Source organism: Apodemus sylvaticus, chromosome 9, assembly GCF_947179515.1.
Source record: "Apodemus sylvaticus chromosome 9, mApoSyl1.1, whole genome shotgun sequence".
Lineage (NCBI taxonomy): Eukaryota > Metazoa > Chordata > Mammalia > Rodentia > Muridae > Apodemus > Apodemus sylvaticus.
Genome location: NC_067480.1, coordinates 32103926 through 32126866, shown reverse-complemented (window position 1 = coordinate 32126866; position 22941 = coordinate 32103926). Strand labels below are relative to the sequence as shown.

The window sequence follows — 22941 nt, the reverse complement described above, 5'->3', positions numbered from 1 at the left end:
ACTAAACTGGAAGCTGTAATGTATACCTAAAAACTGTAGAGGAGAGAGAGAGAGAGAGAGAGAGAGAGAGAGAGAGAGAGAGAGAGAGAGAGAGAGAGAGAGAGAGAGAATGACATGACAGTAAGGAACCTTCAAAGATGCTATTGAGTTTGTTTCCTGTTGGCCATGTAACTGCTAGACACACAACCTACCCTTCAGGGTAGTATGTTTCACCAGTGAGACTTCCTTGGAGAAACTAAATTTCAGTTTTCAAGTGGTTAGCAAATGGAGATGGTTTCAGGGTTGTCTACTTTTCCTTTAACCCCTAGGACACCATCTAGTGTAATCACATGCAGACCCTGTGCATGCTGCCTCTGTCTCTCTGGGTTCATATGTGTGTCCATCCTATTATACTCAGAGGACCTTGTTGGCTTTGTGCTGTCCATCCTTCTTAAAATAGTTTGTAAATATCTGTTGAGTCCATTTGGTTTGTAATATCAGTGAGATAAAGCATTTCTCTGTTTAGTCTTTGTCTATGTATTGGCAGCTGGGATATTGAAGTCTCCTGTTATTAGCTTGTAAGGGGTCAGTATGTGATTTAAGCAGTGCTGTTTTTTTCCTTTCTTCCTTCCTTCCTTCCTTCCTTCCTTCCTTCCTTCTTTCTGTCCTTCCTTCCTTTCTTTCTCCCTCCCTCCTTCCCTCACACTCTCTCCCCCCTCCCCCACTCTCTGTCTCTTATGAATTTGAGTACCCCAGTTCTTGGGGTATAGATGTTAAGAACTGCGATGTATTCTATATAGATATTTCCTTTGATGAGTATATAGTGTCCTTCACTACATACTGGATAATTTTGGCTTGAAGTCTATTTTGTCACATATTAAAATGGCTTCAACTGCTTATTTCTTAGGTTCATTTCCATTCTTTATCCTGAGGTTGTGTTTATCCTTGTTAAGGTGTGTTTATTGGAAGCAGCAAAAGGATGAATCACGTTTTCACATTCATTCTATTAGTCTGTGGGGTTTTGTTTTTTGTTTTGTTTGGGGTGTATTAAGATCACTAATGTTGACAGATACCAATGAATACTTTTTGTTGATTTATGCTTATTTTATTTTACACTGCAGTGGCAGTGTGTGTGTGTGTGTGTGTGTGTGTGTGTGTGTGTGTGTGTGTGTGTTCCCTGTTTTGATTTGCTTTATTTGTTTAAGCATTTTTTTCCTGGGTATAGTTAACTACTTTGGATTAAAATCTTGTTTTAGTTTTTGCTTTTGTTTATTTGGCTTTTTTGTTTGTTTTCTAGTTCCTTCTGTAGGACTGGATTTGTAGATAGATATAGTTTAAATTTTGTTTTGCCATAGAATGTCTTGATTGATTTTTCACTTATCTTAGTGAAAAATTTTGCTGAGTTTAGTAGTGTGGGCTAGCATCTGTGGTTTTTTAAAGTTTGTAGAACATATTTCCATGGTCTTCTAGCTTTTAAAGTCTCCACTGACAAGTCCAGTGTTATTCTAATAGGTCTGCCTTGGTATTTTTCCCATTACAGCTTTTAATATTCTTTCTTTGTTCTGATGATTTCATGTTTTGATTGTTATTTATACAGGAACATTTCTTTTCTGATACAGTCCACTTGGAGATCCATAAGCTTCCTGCATCTCCTTTATGTTAGGGAAATTTTCTTCTATGATTTTGTTGAAAATATTTTCTGTGCCTTTGAGCTGGGTTTTTCTTAGTCCCTCTATTTCAATTATTCTTATATTTTATCTTTTCACAGTCCCCCAGATTTCCTGGTGTATTTAGACTACACATTTTCTTTGACCAAGGTATCTTGATTTTTTTTCTATTGTATCTTCAATACCTGAGATTCCTTCTTCCATCTCTTGTATTCTGTGGTGAATGTTGCCTCCAAGTTTCCTGTTTTGTTCCTAAATTTTCCATTTTCAGATCTCCCTCAGTTTGCGTTTTCTTTATTCATTTATTCTGTTTGCAGTTTCAGGTCTTGAACTCCTTTATTCTTTCCGTCCCCCGTTTATTTGCGTTTACATGGATTTCTTTTAGATATCTCTCAGATTCTCTTTGAAGACCTCCATTATATCCATAAAGGATATTTTAAATATTTTGTCTTCTGCATCAAGCTATGTTGCAAACTCCAAAACCTACTGTGCTAGGATTCTAGTATAGAGATAATGTCCTTTGCTTTTTTATTATGTTTTAACACTGGAGTTTAGAAATCTAGATTTGGTATAATTTTAATTCCAGATGCAGATATATGATCTTGCCTTTGATGTTTTATTTGTACCTTGGTTTCTGTTGCTCACTCTGGTACTTAAGATGATGTGTTGGTTGTGTGCTTCCTGGTAGAAAATTCTATTTGGTGTGGCCACTGGACATTCTGGGTAAATATGTTTCTAAGTACTTAGAGCCAACAGGAATGTGGATGGTCTGGTAGGGTTAGGATCCTAAAGAGTAGTTCTACAGGAGGGAAGAAAGCAGGGTATTCTTCCATGATCTGCTTAGTCTGCTAGAGATGAGGACAGAGTGAGAAGAAGCCATGGCAGGCAGTCTGCTACAGAGCTTGGAGTGAGACTGGGGAACTGGATTTGGAGAAGAGAAGAGGGAGTAATGCGAATATCTGAAGCTCATCTACCTGTTTAACTGACCTACTTGTTCTCTGGCAGGCTTGGCTGGCAGGTTCTCGGGGAATACATGCTATAGTTGGGGCCTATGATAATAGTATAACTGGGAAGGTATTTGGAGGAGAAGATCTGTGTGTGCATTTGGAGATGGGGACAGAGATGAAGGGGAGGCTGTAGAAGCTGGTCTGCTACACAGTTAGAAGTAAGCAGGAGGCTTAGATTTAGGGGACAATTAAAGATCTACAATTAGGTTTCCTGCATAGGGATGGGGACATGTGTCCACTTGTTTCAGATCTAGGACTCCACCTTGTGCAGACCATGCAGACCCTGTCTATGTTGCCCCAGTTTTTATGATTTCAACACATGTTTGTACTGTTGTGTTTAAAGGGCCTTTTCTCCTTGATGTTCTCCATCCCTTCTGGATCTTATACATCTTTTGCCTCCTCTTCCAAAGGGTTTCCTGAGCTCTTGGGAGAGAGATTTGATGGAGGCATTCCACTTAGGAGAGAGTGTTCCAAGGTTTCTCACTACCTGCATATTATCTGGCTGTGGGCCTCTGTATTTGTTCCCATCTGGTGCCAGAGGGAGCTTCTCTGATTTTGGAGAGTCAGAGTTGATTTGTCACTTTAAGTATGCTATAGGCATCCAGATTTTGGACAGTTTTAAGTCATTCCTTACGAGAGTGTGTAAGCCATTGTTAAGGCAAAGTGACTACATATAGGCATATATCTTCTCTTTCATTGATCTCAATGGAGCACACAGTTATTGAAGAATGAGTACTTTTATTTTATGGTTCCTGTACTGAGTTGCTTTCTATGGAATTCTTTGTTAAGTGGAAAGGAAATAATTTAATAGTAGCTCCTTTTAACTTTGTTCTTTGCCATTAATGATATTAAATTTTCACATGGTGAAGAGCATGGAAGAAGATCATCCTTCACAAATTTCTGTTCTCTGACAATTTCATCAAACTAGAAAAGCTAAAAATTAGCTTGGGGGAAGTTGTTTAGAGTGGCTAAACTTATTCTTGCTTTAAGGCATATGGATTTTATTTTCCTTGCTTACTTTATTTATTTTTCTTAGTAACAGTTTACCCTCAAATCTATAGCATTTGTATTGATGTCCTTGGGAGTATTATTAGTCAACAAGTTTTTACTGAGTGTCTAATATGTACAAGGTACATTTCTAGGTATTGTAAAAAAAAAATAACCCTCATCTGAAAGTAATCAGAAGCTATCTAAGCATAACACCATATTGAAATAAAGAGGGATCAGAGTTCTGGGACAGGGAAAAAAGGCATGTTCTAAGTATAGGTAGAAGTCTGTCTTGGTTAGGATTTTCATTGCTGTGAAGAGACACTATCACCAAGGTAACTCTTATAAAGGACAACATTTAATTGAGGCTGGTTTATAGGTTCAGAGCCCATTATCATCACAGGAAGCTATGAGAAAGGTCTCAAAGCCCATTCCCACAGTGACACACTTCCTCCAACAAGGCCACACCTCCTCCAATAAGGCCATGCCTCCTAATAGTGCCGCTCCCTGGGCCAAGCATATTCAAACCACCACATATCCCAAACTAAAGGAGTCAGAAATTGCTTCTTAAAGAAAGTGTTCTTAAAAGTTAAAAGTAAGAATGCAAGATGCTTAAGAAATATCTCTTATAAAAATGCTTGCTATGAAAATAATGCAGTACTACCAAATGGAAAGACTCTTATATTCTAGGATGTCTGATCAACAAAATTGAGTTATATACTTGTGTTTGTAAATGGCCAAAATTCTGTCCTCAGCATATGCTCTTTATTTGAAGAGTTCAGTTACTCATTTTATGTCTTCTGTCTGTTAATTCTCATGAGCTATATGGAGGCACACTATATTGAATGAAAATTGAGTCCATAAAGATGAAACTCAGAAATTATGCCATAGAGTAGACATAACATATTCACAAAACTTAGGTACTACCAAGAAAACTGAAAAAAATCAGTCATTGCTGTGTGTGTGTGTGTGTGTATATGCATTGTGGTGTAAAGGCATGTGTGTTAACATCTGTATATACATGCAATTGGAGACAGAAGGTCAAGCTCAATTCTTCTTTGATTTCTTGTCACTTTATAATATGAGGTAGACTTTTACCAAACATTGAACTCATTGGTTTGACTAGACTATCTGGCTAGTGAGCTCCAGGGTTAATGCTCACCCTACCTTTCATCCAACAGCAGTGGGGCTGCAGATGTTTGCCAGTTCACCTGGGTTTTAGATGGTTAATAGGGATCTGAAGTTGCTATTATCTTTCTTTACACTTGAACACTTTACCTTTACATATCTTTACACTTGAACACTAGGATCTCTACTTGTGAGCCATTTTTCTGGTCCCATAATTTTATTTATTTTAATTAAACATTTTCCTTAATTGTGTCTGGACATTGAATTTTGAAGAAGAAAATATACATTTATATTTGCTTTCAGTTCAAGGAAGCCAGAAAAATATAGATTTGTGCCTTAATTGAAATATACTGCTGTTTAAATGTTTATGAGTTTTTGCTTTAGCAACATGTGCAAAACAGCTTGACAGTAAATACAATTGAATTACATGTAAAATTAATTGCCACATTCTAAAAGCAACTGAATAGAGAATTACTGATTTGGATGGAAGAGTCAACTGAATTTGAAGGTGTTGAGACAACATATTTTATATGGTGCAAAAAAAAAAAGGTTATATCGTAAAGGTTTGTGTAATAATTCCAGGATAAATAGAAGGATTAGCCTCTTTGTCACTCCCAAAGGGCATAAAACTGCTAATGCTACTAAAAATAAGAAAAATGCTACTAAAAATAAGAAAAAGGCTCTTCAAGACCAATGGGTCATTTTTCAGAATCAGCTATTGTGATCGATGTGATTGTCCTTTCAGTAGTAATTTATTGAGCATGTCCTATCAGAAGTAAAAGAGTGAATAAATAAAAAACTAATAGATTTATAAATGTGTTTGTGTGTTAGAAGATAATAGATTCTCTACATGTTGAATAAAAGAATACTGAGCAAGAGAAATGAACTCACAAGTAGAGAGGACAGATATTAAGTATAAAGACTACAAGTACTTGTAATATGACATTTGAACTAAGAACGTCAGAAAAAGCCAAATCAGGAGAAAAAAGCTTAGAGTAAGATGGAAAGGGAATTTTTCTGTAAAGAAACTCAGGGTTGAGTAACAGGGATCCAGGTTAGCAGAAAGTAAAACAAGCTGAAAAGAATGCAAGGCAGGAATCTATAAGGAACCCCATTGTTCCTAGGGCTGAGATAGAGCAACCTTCAGCTCAGGTCTCAGGATGAGATCATCCTAGAAGGTACTAACATGAATACATGGATTGGAATGGCATCTCCCATTGGAGGAGTTAGAGATAGAACTTATTGAAAATCCATTGTTGGGGAAGAGATTGGGAAATCCAGTCTCTGAGCTGGAAAAGAGCATTGCCCTAAATTTCAAATTAGAGAGCCTCTACTATGAGATGACTTTGGGTCAGTAGGTGTCTAAGGTATTTGGGATATTTTGAAGCTAAGTTTTAAGAACTTTCAGGAAGTAGACATGGGGAAACTCTCTGGATGTCCCATCGAATCCTGACGGACAAGATGATGGAGCTGTGAAACAAAGCCCCTTTCAAATATTCTTCTCTTTGGTGCCCTTTACTGACAAATCATAACATTAGGCCTACCAGCCCAGTAGTAAGTAGGCAATGGTCCTAGATCTCTTGTCACAGAAGGCTATATGACACTTTTCATGGTGACAACGGGGTGACCCTGGTTTCACCCAGGCTACATACAGTTCTTTATTATAGCAGGCCAAGCTAATACATGTTTTCAAAGCAAAGGATTAGGCGCATTTAATCATAAAAGCCAGGTTTAAGTTTCAGATATGAGTAGTTTAGCAGAATAGCACACCCCTGAGGCTGATGCCGCCACAGTCTCTGAAGCATGATGAGCTTGTTTAGAGACTCACGGAGGCCCTGGAAAATGGAGGCAGGGGTTACTGTTCGTGAATAAGAAGCACATCAGAGAGAAGTGAGAAGTTTTTCTTTCTTAAGAGGCATCTACCTTCTTCTTTTGCTTTCTCTTTAAACAGTTCTAGACAAACAGGCATACGATGTTCAGTGTGCCAACCTAGAGTCTCAGGGCTGAGGGTGGGAAGGGAAGGCAGGAGTCAGTAATAAACTCTCAATAACTGGGAGAGATCTTTAAAACCATTGTACTTTCTCTCTTCGGTGGTATCAAGAGGGAAGAAAGAGAAAGGGGAGCCTGTGTTAGTGACTTTATATGACATGGTCCTTGCTTCTACATCACCATCTAAGAAAGTCTAGATGTATATTTATCACTTTTTATGTTTATTATTTTAAAGCACAATTGCTTTAAAAGTTCCAATGCCAAAGATTATTCATGCTTTCCATTACTGGATTATGATAATTTAAAGAATAAAATCAATGTTTAGCCAGAATTTAAGACACATAAAAGTGCCACATAGAATTGAAAATTCTAAAATCATTTAGATATTTTAGTTATCCTCAGTTATTGCATATCTTGCTTTCATGACTAATTTGTTTTGTGTTCCATATTTTTATTTCAAAAAATAAACATTACAATCAATCAGCTAAATAATATATTTTAAAGTAGCTCAAACATTTCTTTCTTGCTTCCAACTCTAGTCTTAATATCAACTATTTGAATTTTAAAAAAAAGTCCCCAATCCAAAAACATTTTTGTTTATCTTGATAACAACTAGTGTTCAGCTCAAGAGAATTCTGATTCACATTTGTGAAATAATCTGTTTTGTAAACCCTACATCAAAGCAGCATATAGAACCTGCAGGGGTATTGTAGTGTTCTTATCTACCTTTTATTTTGAATTACTTTCTGTATGAAATGGCCTAAAGGTTTTGGAATCAATGTAAGCATTTTCACAGGTATTGATTGATTTGTTTATGTGTGTATCTATTCTTGAGTGGGCATATGCATGCCACTGCACACATGTTAAGGTCAGACAGAAACACTGTTTTCTCTTTCTACCACATGGGCCCTAAGAATTGGATTACATTTGTCAGGAATGGTGGTTAAGTGTCCTTGTCTCTGAGCCACTGTGCTTGCCTTGAAATAATGTTTATGGGATGATTTGTGATCCGAAATCATCACATTCAAATGATATCCCAGAAGAACTTTTGTTTTTAGGAGACATTTGGAAGGCGGTATAAGCAGTCAAAATAAATATAGCAAAGAGTGGGAGGAGAAAGACAAACATGTTGTTTCTCAAGTTTTAAATATATATTTTGTGCACCTGAGTTAAAATTCTCGTCTTTCCCACTTTCTTTATTTTGGAAATTGTATGTGGAAAAGAAGTAGTCAAATTTGGGCTAATCAATGAATAAAAGATCCTTTCATGGAGTTGCCCTCAGAGTCAGATTCCATATTATCAAATTGTAGTCATAGTTTCAACCATCACATAATTGTTTAACAGTTAACACTAAAATCACCAGACTTGTGCTCTCTGTTGGCTGCTCATAGTTAATGTTAAACTGAAAGCCATGGCCAGCATGCCAGTGAGCAGTGGAGAAACTTTCCTGAACACATACAAAAGCATGCCTTGCAAAATGTAACCAAGAATTAAGATGCCCACAAATGCTTCTACGTTAACCATACCTACTCTAGACAACTTATCCTGTGTATGCACCTGTGTAATTATATGTATGTGTATATGATATATATGTGTATATATATGCCTATGTATGTGTCTATGATGTAAATGATTTGTGTAATGTATATGCACATGCACATACACATTCACATGTACATGCATATGTAATATACATACATACATATACACACATACATATATGTTCCATGTTTGTGTCTGGTGGCCACAGATACCAGAAGAATACATTGGAACTTCTAGAATTGGCTTACAGATAGCTTTGAGTTTCCATGTTGGTCCTGGGAACAAAACCAAGGTCATTCGCAAGAGAAAGAAGTGTTCTTAATCACTAAGCCATCTCACCATCCCCTATTGTTTAAATCCTACTGGTATATTAACTCTAGAAGAACAGGAATTTTTACTGATGTCATGCATCAGCTCTAGTATCTAAATATTCATTGACTCTGTGTTCAGAATTAAATTTACCAAATTTTTCCCATATTCAATTATTACTATTCATATTTTTACTCTTTATTTTAAATGAAAATCTTATTGGAAAGCTAGCTGTATTTGAATGTGATGACTTATTTCTGGGTTTAAAATAATTCTGGGCATGTTCCATAATGAGTATGTATCATATAATATTTTATACATGCTTATCATATTACACAGACTAAATCCAGCTGTTGAAATTTAAATTTCAGTGGCTTGCCAAAGACATTTCAGTTATTAATTATTTGTCTCAAGAATGGTATTTAGGGGATCTTGCATAGTTTTATATTACATTATAGTCCAGGTTATTAGGGATTTTCCCAAGTGTTATGATCCCACTGTTTCTATGGCATTTTTGTTATCATTATTTTTAGTTACCATGATTTAGTACATGATTAAAGAGAAATAGCTAGCTTCTTAATCGTGACCTTCTCATCTTGTTTCATTGATCAGCACTTTTCCTATGGACTCCCACAAAGGCCCATATATTGGGAGTTAATCCACAGTGAGAAGGATGGTGAAGTTCTAGAACTTAGAGATACAGTCTGGGGCTGGGGCAACAGATCATCAGTTAAGAGTACTCGTTATTGCAGAGGACCTGGGTTCAATTCATTGCACCCACAACCAATATACATATATACATCTTCATCTGGACATACACATATACATACACATACACATATACATATACATATATGAATGATGGAGTTTAATGCAAATTCTTAGCTCACTAGGGGTGTTCCATTAGGAAAGTATTGTGGGAAGAGCATATCCCTTGTTTCTTTTTCCAATTTATTCTTGTTCTGATGCCATCAGCTATTCAGTCCTAAGCATAAACCAACTTACTCAGGCTGTCCTCTCTAGGACTTCAGCTTCCCAAACTAAACAATAAGGAAGTCTTTAGCCTTCAAAACTATTCTATCTCAGGCATTTCATCATGGGAACTGTGCTAGTAATGCAAAACTGACACAGGTTGTGATTGGTTTGATTCTACAGCATGTTCTTCCAATGAGGTCATCTAATCATGGGGAAAGGATGGTGGATATATTAACCAATATTCAAAATATTTGGATTATATACAGTTAATATCTAAAAATGTTGATAGTGGATTATTTTGAATTTCTCCCATTAGCTTTATTATCATTTGCTATTACTACTGCAGTAAAAAGTTTCAAACGGAGTAACTTAAAATAGCAGTTATTTGTCTGGTGTGAGTCTTGCTGAACTAAAATAAAGATGTCAGCATGGCGGGTTGTTACTTTTCTGGAGACATTGGGGGGAATCCTTTTGATGGCTTTGACTTTTTGCCAGACACACATAGCCCTTGATGTGTGGCCTCTGTCTTCAGAACGTGGCACTATTTGATCCTGTCCCCATATTGCTTCTCTCTGGCCCTACTTCCCTTGTCCCATCTCTTAGTGAGTTCAAAACCAAGGAAATGATTCTCTGTTGAAAAGATTCAAGTGGCTAGATTGGACGCAACTAGACAATCCAGGCTTTTACTCCTTTCTCAATGCCCTTAAATCTTATCATATCCCCCAAGTCTTTTTTTTTTCCTGTAGAAACCAGTGTGTTCCCAGATTCTAGATTAGAGAATATGAGCATCTCTTTTTGCCATTATCCTACCTACCATAATTTCTATTGGGTATGAGCAGAAAGACTAAAAATATACTAATGTGGTATTATCAGTCAGCTTCCAAACGTGATGGCTAGATGCTTTCAAAAAACTCCACATGCTTGGACTTTTGTAACTGGAGTTTCAGTTACACTTGAGGACACTTTATGATAAAGTAGAGACATTTATTATTATGGTACATATAATCAAATAACCCCGTGTGTGTGTGTGTGTGTGTGTGTGTGTGTGTGTGTGTATGTGTGTGTATGTGTGTGTGTGTGTGTGTGTGTGTGAGAGAGAGAGAGAGAGAGAGAGAGAGAGGAGAGAGAGAAAGAGAGAGAGAGAGAGAGAGAGAGAGAGAGAGAGACTCAGCATCCTGTGCTTTTATTCCTTCAAAGGGATTCGAAATTGTTCCTGGAGAGAAACTTCAGAAATAGTCTAATTTCAGTTGTGTTTGCTCCCAGGACTGACTTGGGCCTTGTCTTTGATAATGCACTTCCTAAATCACAATCTTGACTTTCTGAAATATGAGAGTTGTGGAAGAAAAGCTTGTCTAGCTTAGCACTCTTTTATCACTGGGCAGGTGCTCTTAAGTGAAGATGCTGTATAAATGCCAAAAACAAAGAGGGAAGTGCTCTGTATGGGGATTGGGAACAGCTCCCTATTGTCCGACCTCAATTAGAAAACACTTGAGATATATATTGAAGGATTGCTTTCTAGGGGCTTGAAAAGGCTTGAGGATGCTGGAGCTAACACTTCCTTAAACTGAATTTCTTGTCATTTGTGATCCAATAACCTCCTACTTTGACATGGTTTAATCTTTGAGATTTATAGTTGAAACTGAACTTGTACTTACTAGAAATGAAGAGGACAACTAGATGCAAAATAAATGGAAGACACATGAGATTTAAATATTTGGACTGCAATGAAAAAGAATTCCCAGCAAATTTTTCATTAATAGTCCCACTGGGAGCCTCTTAAGATCTATTATTTTTAATAACCTATGTGTTATGTGCATATTTAGGCTTTACACATAATAATATATTTTGCTATTCCCTTATGAACTAATATTCATGTACAATGTTTTTCCTAATTAAAAATATATTGCATAAATTCAAGGAACATGACTTATATGCTCTCTAGTTTTATATTACTGTAATTCTATGTTTTAAAAATAGAGCTTCCTCATGTTATAAAGATTATAATATGAACACAAAGAACAACCACTGTCTACAAGTGTTATGGCCTATGAAAAAAATGTCAGTACTTCTCTGGATATCCTTCACACACGTGCACGCACACACACACACACACACACACACATACATACAGATTTGTAGATGTGAAAGTCATTACCACTTTTCAATGAAAACTGGGATATTATAGGAGCATTACTTGTGTAATAAAATACACCATTATCTAGTAGTAAATATCCCATAATTTAAGGACACACTAATCTTTCATGGTAGTGCTGAGGGTTTTTGTTTTCCTAACTTATTTTTGCTAGAATAAAAGTTCACTAAGTTATAGGGCCTTGGCCATCTTTTCATATGTAACTGAATTTTTCCTTGAGATCCATGCCTGCAGGTATACTTTGAAAGGAAACACAATACATTTTATCAGAAATTTGAAAATCAGAGCTGTTTTGCACATCAACACATTTTTTTTTTTTAGAAATCCATTATCATAGCAAGATGTGTCTGTGAGCAATTGATTAGCATCTATCCCACCACCAAATGTTGTATCTGCAGCCAGAGGACTGGGGTATTTTAGGGAGTATAATTGTTCAATTGGAATACAAGCCCTTTTGAGCAAGAAAGACTTAGAAAGAGATTTGTAATATACTCACAATTTTACAGGTACAATGGCTAAGCAAGACTTTAGGGATTTTTGTGTGTGTGTACAAAGTGAATGATGTGGTTTTAATAGAAGTCTTTGTTGTTGTTTGGTCCTATTTTAGTTTCCCATTGTTTGTTATTTATAAGCTGTTCACATATTTCAAGCTGGCTTCTATAATTGAATGCTTGTAGTAACCAGAGATGGAAGACATACAGGCAACAACATAGCTTCCCAGAACATTTTTCTGTATTGTTTCTCCTGACTTTATCACATCTTTTTATTGAGCTATCAGTAGGTGACGGGAACTGTTGACAGGTGGGGGATATAGTCATGTTGCGCCTAAAAGCTAATCTCTATCTTTGGGGAATTTACATTTCAGTGGAGGGAAGTCACTAAACATAAATAAATAAGAAGGCAATTAGGGATGGATGTTATGAAAGCCAATAAATCTGTGAGCAGTGGGGTAGATTGGCAGGTGAATGACCATTTTTTAAATAAGATGATCAGGGAAAAAAATTAAAGCCCTATCAATAATTAGGTGACATTTAATTAGAATTGCAAAAAAAAAATGTTAAAAAGGACACTACATAGATGATGGATATCGGGCGTAATAATATACCAGGGAGAGGGAGTGTTTTCCTCAAGTACCAAGATTCTGAGACCAAAACAGGGCTGGCAATCAAGAACAGAAAACTAGTGTGACTGGATCATAGTGAACTTGGAAGAGCAGACACGACAGATAAATTGGGTTTATTTCATGCCCAGTATTATAAGCGTCTGAATCACACATTTTGAGTCATTATATCCATCCATTCAACATGTATGTTAAGTCACCTGAAATGCTGCAGTCTCAGACTACACTCTGGGTATATAAGGGAGAGGAAGTCAGACAGAGCCATCATAGGGTAAGTATCCCAAGGGAGAACCCAGCAAGGGCAGAGAAGATTAGACTTTATCACATTAAGGCTGTTCTGGATAAAACAGCAATGTAGATAGGGCTGTAAGGTGAACAATTTACCTATGTGAACAGAAGGCAAAAATAAGTAGCTTTTAAATCTAAGATTGTTTTTCTTTCTGTTGCCTCTTAATGGCATTCTGCTGTAGTAAATATGGTATTTTGACATTAATCAGCTGCTTGGATCAGTGCACTGGATCCCGAAATTAGGTAGCACAACCTTTCAACCATCTCCTGAGATACACAGTAGTGAACTTTTGATGAAAAAGGCATTGTTTGACACAGGCCAAACTTCTGGTCTTCTGTAAAGTTTTGACTGATAGAGTAGAGGATTAGAACATTAAGAGAAGCTTGCTAGAAATCTGGAGGGAAAGTAGGTTAGAGGGGGTGGGAGAGTTGGTTCAGACCCAGGGGTGCTTCTCACATTCATTTCCTCAGTTTTGAATCTCACTTGCTGGTAAATAGCAAAGAATTCTATGTGTTTTGGTAAATGGTAAATTCACTGGGGGAAAAGAATAGTTGCTGGTATTGCCTCCTATGGGTGTATGACAAATTATACACAAATGAGCAAAAGGAAATCTTCCCAGTGGAATCTGTTCACAGCAATGCACTAAAAATCTAGACCCCAGAGGCTGCGGCTCCCTATCATTTCTCCATATGTGCCCAACATTTCCATTATCCCCTACCATCAGGATGTTCTGTTACTGTTTCCAACCACTTGCTGGGCTGTGCCTTTGGAGCACTCTTATTCTCTGTGTTCTTTGCAATGGTTGTGGAAGAATTTGAGGACATAGTTGTGATTGAAAAGGATTCCTATCTCCAAGGTAACACTACATTCTTATTGGCTGAGAACAGTTTGTCTTCCTTCTGTGAGTCGTTTTGGTATTTGGAAAGCATTATGAGGGCAAATTTGCTTGGGAACATTCAGAGTCTCAGAAATGGAAGACGCAGGGCGGATGCCAATTACATTGAGTGCCTGTTTGTTCTGTGTAGGCTGTATCTGTGCAGCAGCCCAAGGCATCACCCCATACCCTGATTCTGTTGAGACAAATTTCCTCTCAAACTGAACTTTTCAAGTGCTATGGTCCTCTGTTTAGTTTGTGTCTGTGAAGCATGGTTATCTTCTACTTAACTGAATATTTTCCCTTGTTTTAATGGTGACAAAATTATTGTTTGAATGGATAAGGTGCCTGGTAACCATGTAATATACTCATTAATTCCCTCATTAACAAACAATATGTTTGAAGTAGCATTAATGCCAGGGTGTTCAGAATGAAGCAGCAATGTGAAAGTTTATATTGTATTTGTCACCTCATAAAATGTCCATTTCTATTTTAAAGCAGATACCAAGGAAGAGCTGGGGCTCTAGAGATAAGGAAGAAACAATTTATCTAAAGGGCAAGAAGGACAATAATAAAGCAGTAACATAATACTTGTGCCTCTAGAGAAGGTGACCAAAACTCAGAAAGGGATCCCAATGAGCATTGTTCTTACGCTGACTTTAGGAAGCAGTCCTTGACTGAAAGTCAACCTGCAATTGAAAGGCAAAGTAGGAAAAGAGGCTTAGGAGTATGTGGTATTGGAAAAGCACTTGGCAGGGGAGCCTTGAATGAAAGGGCTTCTGGGGTCTGACTTCCCAGGATAGAAGCCTGTCATCAGGGGTGTTACCATGGAAGCAAGCTCTGTGAGACTTGGCCAAGGAAGGCAGTGGAAGCTGTTCTCCATTCTATTATGCATAGGTGTTGCAGTCTGCTTGCCATCACCATGGCAGAGTACTTCAAAAGGAGGAAATATGTACCGCTGCTCAAAGCTTCAGGGATTTAAGTCTATGATTATGTGACAGCAGGATACATCAAGATGGTGGCACGTGTCTGAGAAGGTTGTTCAATTAGTGCTTGTCAGAAAGGGAGAGGAAAGGAGAAGAGAGGGGAGGGGAGGGGAGGGAGAGAAATGGGGAAGGGGAGAAGAGAGAGAGAGAGAGAGAGAGAGAGAGAGAGAGAGAGAGAGAGAGAGAGAGAGCTGAGTCCTGATAACCTTCTTCAAAAGTATGCCCCCAAATAACCTACCTCCCTTCTCTTAGATCTCCACCACCATCTTGAGATGAAACTAGGGTTCATCTCAAGCCTTTAGCATATAGGCTTTTAGAGGTCCAAACCTTAGCCCAAGGTGTTACCAAGTGTGAAATATGACCATGTGTTCACAACAAAGTTAGAGGTAACTTAATAGAATAATTGTAATCTTATAAAGAATCTCTATGTCTAAATGAGCACACAGAAGACAGTTTCTGCATATATAAAACATATAGATATATGCACATAAATGACTTAGGGATTATGTGTTGAGAGAAAACTTAGACTCATCTTCTTATAGTTTCACCATTGATCAAAATGCATATAAATTGAGGTTTAAGCTTGGTGTTAATAGTTAATCCTGGTATTGACTTAGAAGTTCAAGATGTGACTAAGATGGGACAGACCAGAAAGGAATAATGGGACAGTATTACAGTCCAGGTATGACAGTACCTTTCTTTTTATTTATGATTGAGACTTAGCATTTATGTCAACTTTGTGAGTTTTTTCTTAAATTCATTTACCTTCACTTTACATCCTGATCACATTTCCCCTCCTCTCCTCTCCTCACAGTCACAGTCAACTCATGAGAGGCAGCCCATGAGTACTAACCCATCCTGGCACATTAAGTCTCTGCAGGACTAGGTGTATCCTCTCCCACTGAGGCCAGACAATGAAGCCCAATTCGGGGACCAGAATCCAAAGGTAGCTATCAGAGTCAGAGAGGGGCCTTACTCGAGTTGTTGGGGGATCCACATGAAGACCAAGCTACACATCTACTACATATATGAAAGGGGCCTAGGTCTATGCATGTTCTTGAGTTGGTGGTTTGCTTTCTGTGAGCCCATTTGAGCCCAGCTTAGTTGACTCTGTAGGTCTTGTGGTCTCCTTGACCCCTCATGCTCCCTCAATCCTTCCCCTACTCTTCCGCAAGACTCCCCAATCTCCTCCTGTAGGTCTCTGCATCTGTTTCCATCTGCTGCTGGCTTCATAATTATGCTAGGCTCCTATCTGCAAGCATAGAAGAGTATCATTAATAATGTCATGGGTTGGCTCTATACTGTGGGGTGGGTCACAAGCTGAGCCAGTCTCTAGTGGACAAGTCCCTCAATGTCTGCTCCATCTTTGTCTCTGCACATCTTGTAGGCAGGACAAATTTTGAGTTGAAGATTTTGCGGGTGGATTGTTGTTCATATCCCTCCACTGGAAGTCCTGCCTGGCTACATGAGGTGGCTACTCCAGGCTCAATATCCCCCGCAGCTGGGACTCTTGTATAGGCATACATATCCCTTTAGACTTCCTGGGGGCTCTATCTCAGGTCTCTGCCATGTCCCAGAGATGCCATTCCTCCAATTTCCAATTTTGTTCTTTCCCCACCCCCATCTCTCCTGCGTTTTCTCTCTCTCTCTCTCTCTCTCTCTCTCTCTCTCTCTCTCTCTGTCTCTCTCTCTCTCTCTCTCTCTCTCTCTCTCTGTCTCTGTCTCTCTCTCTCTGTCTTTCTCTCTCTGTCTCTCTGTCTCTCTCTCTCTCTCTCTCTCTCTGTCTCTCTCTCTCTCTCTCCTCCTAATACCCTACCCCCAGTTCCTTCCATCCATCCACCTCGAATGCTCTTTTATTTCCTGTTTTCAGTATGATTCATTCATTCTCCCTTGGATCCTCCTTGTTACATAGCTCTTTTGGGTCTGTGGATTGTTGCATGGCTATCCTGTATATTATGGCTAATGTCCCCTTACAAATGAGTAAGGACCATGCAACTTAAGTCATTCCTTGAAAATTTCACACATGTACACCATGTATCTTCCTCATATTCACTTACTTCCTCTTCCAGCTCCTGGCAGCAATCATCTGCCACATGTCCCTCCCAACTTCATATCTTTTAATAATTTTTTTAAAAATTTATTTCTAACATGTGTCCATTTCTTACTACAGAGATGTACACGAGAGACTAATCAGGCATGGATAACCTTGCAAATCTTACAAGGCCACAATCTTAGAAAAAGGTGACTCTCCTGCCTCCATCAGCTATCAAGGGCTATTCAGCTAGGGATGGAGTCGTAGGGTCCGTGTCTCTTTTACTCTAGTGCATGCTGCAACTTTTAACTGATCTCGTGCATGTCTTGTATGGGTAAGCACTGCTGTGTGGATTCTTGAATAAAGCACTATGACATGTGTAAAAGACAGCATTACACAGCATACATTCCCATCCTCTGGCATTTTTCATTCTTCCATTTTCCTCTTCTAAGCTGTTTCATGAGTCTTGGTTGGGAGGCATTGCTATAGATGTTCCATCTATGGCCAAGCACTCAAGGTGGCTTATTGCTTATTCTCAGCACTTTGAAAAGCAATGCATATCTGTATTAACTACTATCCACTATAATTTGCAACTTCTCTGAATAAGGTCGGGAGTATCACCAGTCTGTGTGTGTGTGTGTGTGTGTTAACATTTGTTCTCCCATAGGGCCCATGTCTTCCCTACCATGGTTTTAGTTCCAGACATGAATTCCTAACTGTGAAGCAAGCTTCAAATCTAGTCAAGAGAACAGTTGTTTTATACGCATAAATATTCTTGTCACTATTGTACCAATGAGTACATCTTGCCTAGCACATTGACATTGTAGCATACAGGGCTTATTTTATTGTATATGATGATTTTTGGATTATTTTCTGGAAGAAGCATATATAGCACCTTCCAGCAATGTGGAATCTAGTCAACAGGGACAGGTTCCTGGTTAGTCTTTGTGTCCTGCAAGCAAAATGTGTGATGTCTGCAGCAATAAGGTCTTACCATCTAATTATAATGATAAACCAAGAACAATGAGAATACCAGTATTGTTTTTAGTACCCTGGGACCTCTATGACAATAACTATTAGGAAGATAATTCTTGCCTAGCACCAAGAATTCCATTTAATAACCTGTGTCTCCTGGTAATAAAATTAATCCTCAATATTTGATATTTCTGTTCAAAATCACTTTTCTTTTAAGTATATTGCATTTAAATTAGCTTATAAAGTAATGGGGATTGATAAGTCTTCTTCATGCATCTTTAGTTTTGGTTAGCCCATCCTCTACTCATCCTTCTTTCAGCCCTACCCCTACCCCCATCTCTTCTTAAACCTTTAGGTACCACTATTATCCTCCATTTCTTTTATATTACAAGTGATCTGCTATATTCTCTTATCAAACCATTTTACTTAAGGTGTGAGATCATAGGTTCAAAAGCAGTTTCTTCATGGACAGTTGTGTCCATTAAGCCTTCCCTTGGTATTTCATTTCATCGTCTTTATCCCCTTGACTAAAACCTGAATTTAAAACCTCTACCAAGTAATAGTGTGTGCTATCATCATGACTATTTGAATAAAGATCAGATCTCACAAAATCCCAGGACATCCTCCAGGATCTACAAATTTCCCTAGTCCTGTGATGACATGGACAGCCATGGTTGAGTGACATAGGTCCCAGGAAGCCAAAATCATGAATCTGGAAATGATTCAGGAAGGGAAGGCAAAAGGGCAATGATGGGAGCAGAGGAAGTTAAGGGAGTAAAGAGGGTAACCAGAATGCATTCTGTACATGTAAAAGACTGTCAAAGAATTAATAAGAATGATATATTTCTTTAGTTGCTATGTCCTATTCTCTAAACCTTTATCAGGAATCTATGTGGCAGTGTTTATAAAGATATTTAATTAATCTTCCCTTTTACCAAAAAAACTCCAAAAACATTAGGATGAGAAAAATTAAGATAGGGAACCCTGACATCACTCTGTTTAGCAAATCATCTCAAGAGAATGTTCTACTTTTCTGAGTAAACTGAGTTCTACAGTATGGACATCCACAATGGATGAAATGGATTGAAACCTATTGTACAAAAAAAAGTGGAATATTGATCCAACAGTTCAATGAACATAAAATCTATGTTTATCTGGGTAATCACTCATTTTACAATTTCCTGGAGCTGGTGGCTCTTTCATACTGGCACCATTAATTTTTATAGCTCCACGTTAAGCAATTGTGCAGTGTATGTGAAAGCACATGTTCTCATTACACAATTTCCTATGCAGGCAGGGGAGCTTTCTAGAGAAAACGGCAATAATCGTAAGTGATCTTGCTTCTGAGTTTTGAGTCTTTCCTATGTCCCAGACAGTATGACAGATACCTACAATCTACTACCTTTAATACCTTCATATGAAGAAACATTGCTAGCTCCATTTTAAGAGTTGAGTTCAATGGGCCTGAAAGAATTTATTTTGTTTGTTTGTTTTTCCGAGGTCATACAACTGCTAAATTTGATTCAAATTAAGACTAATCCAGTTCATGAAAGAGTAGTATTAACAGTGGTTAAAACCTTCCTGCTATGGGACTTTTCTTTAAGATGTGGACAAATGTCTGTTCATCACAGATTGGACATCAGCAGCAGACTGAGAAAATAGTTTCACTTTGTGAACCAGAAAGTGTCCTGGGGGCACTCATAGGAACATGCATGTAAAAATGCTTGCAGCTGCATGAACATCTCAGAGGCAGTAGTGAAGCAGACCAGCCAAACCCAGCATGAATGACAGCTTAATGAAAGTGACATCCTTGGTGTGCTCTGTCCAGTGTGTCGTCTATTCCCTTGAAAACTCACCCCCATCCCAGATCACATTTCCTCTTTTTATAATATTGGAGACGAGCCTCCAGAGTCTTGGAATTTTATAAGTTGCTCAAGTCTTCAGAGTGGCAGGAGTTTCCTGTAAATGTCATTAGTTTTCTGAGCCCTATAAATCTCTAGCCACCCTACAGGAGGGAATGTTTCAATTAGAACAAAAGAGCAACTTAAGAATATTTATCTTTGTATTTGTAAAACTAATATGAAGCATCATCCTTAATAGGCAAGTTATCCTTTGACTACAGGACAGATAGTCAGGCAACCTTTGTTAAGGCCCAGATTCTGAACTTTGGAAAGTGATTCATTTTTTTTATACAACTAAATTTTGATGTCAGAAAAAAATAAAAACTTTACTGTAGGGTCTACTGTATGGGATTGTGATGAGAATTGCAAGAAATAATCCAGCCAAAGTATACTGTCTGATAGAAATAAGGTATCAAATGATGATTTCTGCCATGATAACAATATTAATGACATTGCCTTCATCTTTGAAGTTACAATTCCTTTACAGATGTTAGCAAACATCAGCACAGCTCCAGTGAAGTTGAAAAATACTTTGCAGCTTTGGAAATTCAAGCTGCTTTTCCTGTGATCTCACATACTTACAAAGATCACAAACATTTCTATCTTTATATCACAACCGGGACAAACTTACAAAGGATAATCCCCAGGGGACCATATCTGTGGAACTGCAGGGACTTGGCTTCTACAGGGTTGGCCGCCCCAGGGACAGGAGAAATGTTCTAATCGTTAATCGGATTTCTCTTCCATCTAACATTCCCTTAACATAATATCCTCCTGGGTGAAATCCAAATTAACTGAGCGTCTATTGGGTGCTCAGCACCATGCATTTTCCATGGGCACTTTGATGGTATCACATTTTCCCCCTCAAGACAGGAAATCAACTTATTTGGTGACTTCCTTTCAGTGCAGGCAGAGATGCAGCAAATGATATCTACTGTCAATTTATAGAGATAACTAGTGGATGGCTTAAGAGTATTTGGTCAAAGCAAGTGGGCAAAAAGACATATGACTAGTTATTTAATAACTCAGATGGCCCTAAGTTTTGATCTGTGTGTTTTTCTTCTTAACTGAAAGTTCCTAATACTTGGATGGCCCCTGTGTATAGATTATTTGTATTTTTAGGATTAAGTGTTCCCCAAAACTTTACTAATAAATAAAATTTCAGCAAATTTTGAAGCAGCAAAAAAATGAAGGTATATATAAGAAAATGGAATTGAAACCTTAAAAAATATATTTGTAGTTTATTGTCTGGTGAATGGTTATTGGTAGTAATTATTGATCAGCTGCCTATTGGGAGCTGTGTTAAGTTTTAGAAGCTCTTAAAATTAGATAATTTCTGCTGTCAGAATGCTTATAATGCCTAGGAGAGAGAAGCTGATGTCTTAGTACAGTATAGGAAAGGAAAAATTAAAATTAAAAAGTAGAATTTATAAAAATGGAAAGGGAAGAGTTAGTGCAATTTGAGTTGAACCTTAGAGAATGGGAAAAGTTTCATCTCAGGAAGACATCAAAGAAGAAAATGACTGAGTGAACACACAGGGCTGAGAAGCATGAAGGCAGAAATGGCTGCCGGCTTTAGTTATGTGACAGACACAAGACGAAGCAGAAATGTCTATGAAAATGCAAAGATATTAATTCAGCTGAGGGATGAGTTAGCTCTCTGGCATGCTAGTAGATAACTGAAGATCATGTTGGCTATTGCATGTTCTGTTTTATTCTTCCTACTATGCACAGATCCCAGTAAAATGACATGCTCACACATGGGATGTTAGCTATAAAGCACATCTAGTACATTGGTGCCATTGTTTATAAGTTTTATGTCAATAGAGGTTTTTTTTGGTTTTTGTTTTTCAGAAGGTCACTTGGACTCCTGATACCTGGCCTGAGACACAGTTTAACAAATCCTTAGACAGTATACACTATAGAAACCAGCCTGATTTCCCTTTTATTGTATCTTAATGCTTCTCTCTGGCCTTTGCTTGGAGTCTACTGGTGACTAGAAACTACGTGTTTTCATTTTTGTGATCCTTTGTTTTTGACAGATAAAACATTTAACCTTCCTTATTCTGCTATGTGGATAAGCCAAGCATCCCTTCACTGACACCTCTCTCAATCATGCAATCCTTTGCAAATGTTATTACTCTTCATTAGTCTCATCATCTTGTCTATTGAGTCAAATAATGCCTAAAGAAATGGCATACTCTAGAAGTGCTCGTGCTTTTTAAGGTCAATAGAGAACCCTTAACGTCTTAAAGTCAAGTACAGGAGTGGCAAAGGTCTCACAGTGAAAAATATTTACCACAGTCTCAGCAGTGAAAAATATTTACCACAGTCATGTTTGCAATTATCCAAGCCTATTTATCTTAGTGACTGGACAAAGATTATCCCACACATAGAATCATTCATGGCCATACAGAGAGTAGAGTTAAGATGAGTAAGGAAAAATACTTACACGGTCATGTCTAACTCACTTGAATTAATCAAGAAATCAAGAAGGGAAACTCACGTTGGTAGCTAGTGTGATAGTCATGAAAAATCCTCCAAAGAAGTGACCATTAAAGGAAATAGTCATGTTCAGGTACAATGTGGCTCCATTTGTGTAATAATGCTATAAAATTTAGAATTAATAATGGTGTAAAATCTATACATAGTTAAGAGAAACCATGGTAACTGTCTTAGTTAGGGTTTTATTGCTGTGAACAGACACTATGACCAAGGCAACTCTTCTAAGGACAACATTTAATTGGGGGTGGCTTACAGTTTGAGAGGTTCTGTCCATTATCATCAATGTGGGAGCATGGAAGCATCCAGGCTGGCTGGATGGAGGAGCTGAGAATTCTACATCCTTATCCAAATGTAGCCAAGAGAAGACTGGCTTTCACCCAGATAGGTTGAGGGGCTTAAAGCCCTTGCCCACAATGACACACTTCCTCCAATAAGGCCATATCTACTGGAAAAAAGCCACAGCTTCAAATAGTGCCACTTCCTGGGCCAAGCATATTCAAACCACCACATTCCACTCCTTGGCT

The 22941-nt window shown here is 37.9% G+C and overlaps 1 protein-coding gene across 1 annotated transcript in view; it reads left to right on the top strand.

Moving 5' to 3' along the window:
* The window catches only part of Nyap2 (neuronal tyrosine-phosphorylated phosphoinositide-3-kinase adaptor 2), a 182542-nt gene that overhangs the window by 57781 nt on the left and 101820 nt on the right, over positions 1–22941 (top strand). The window lies entirely within an intron of this gene.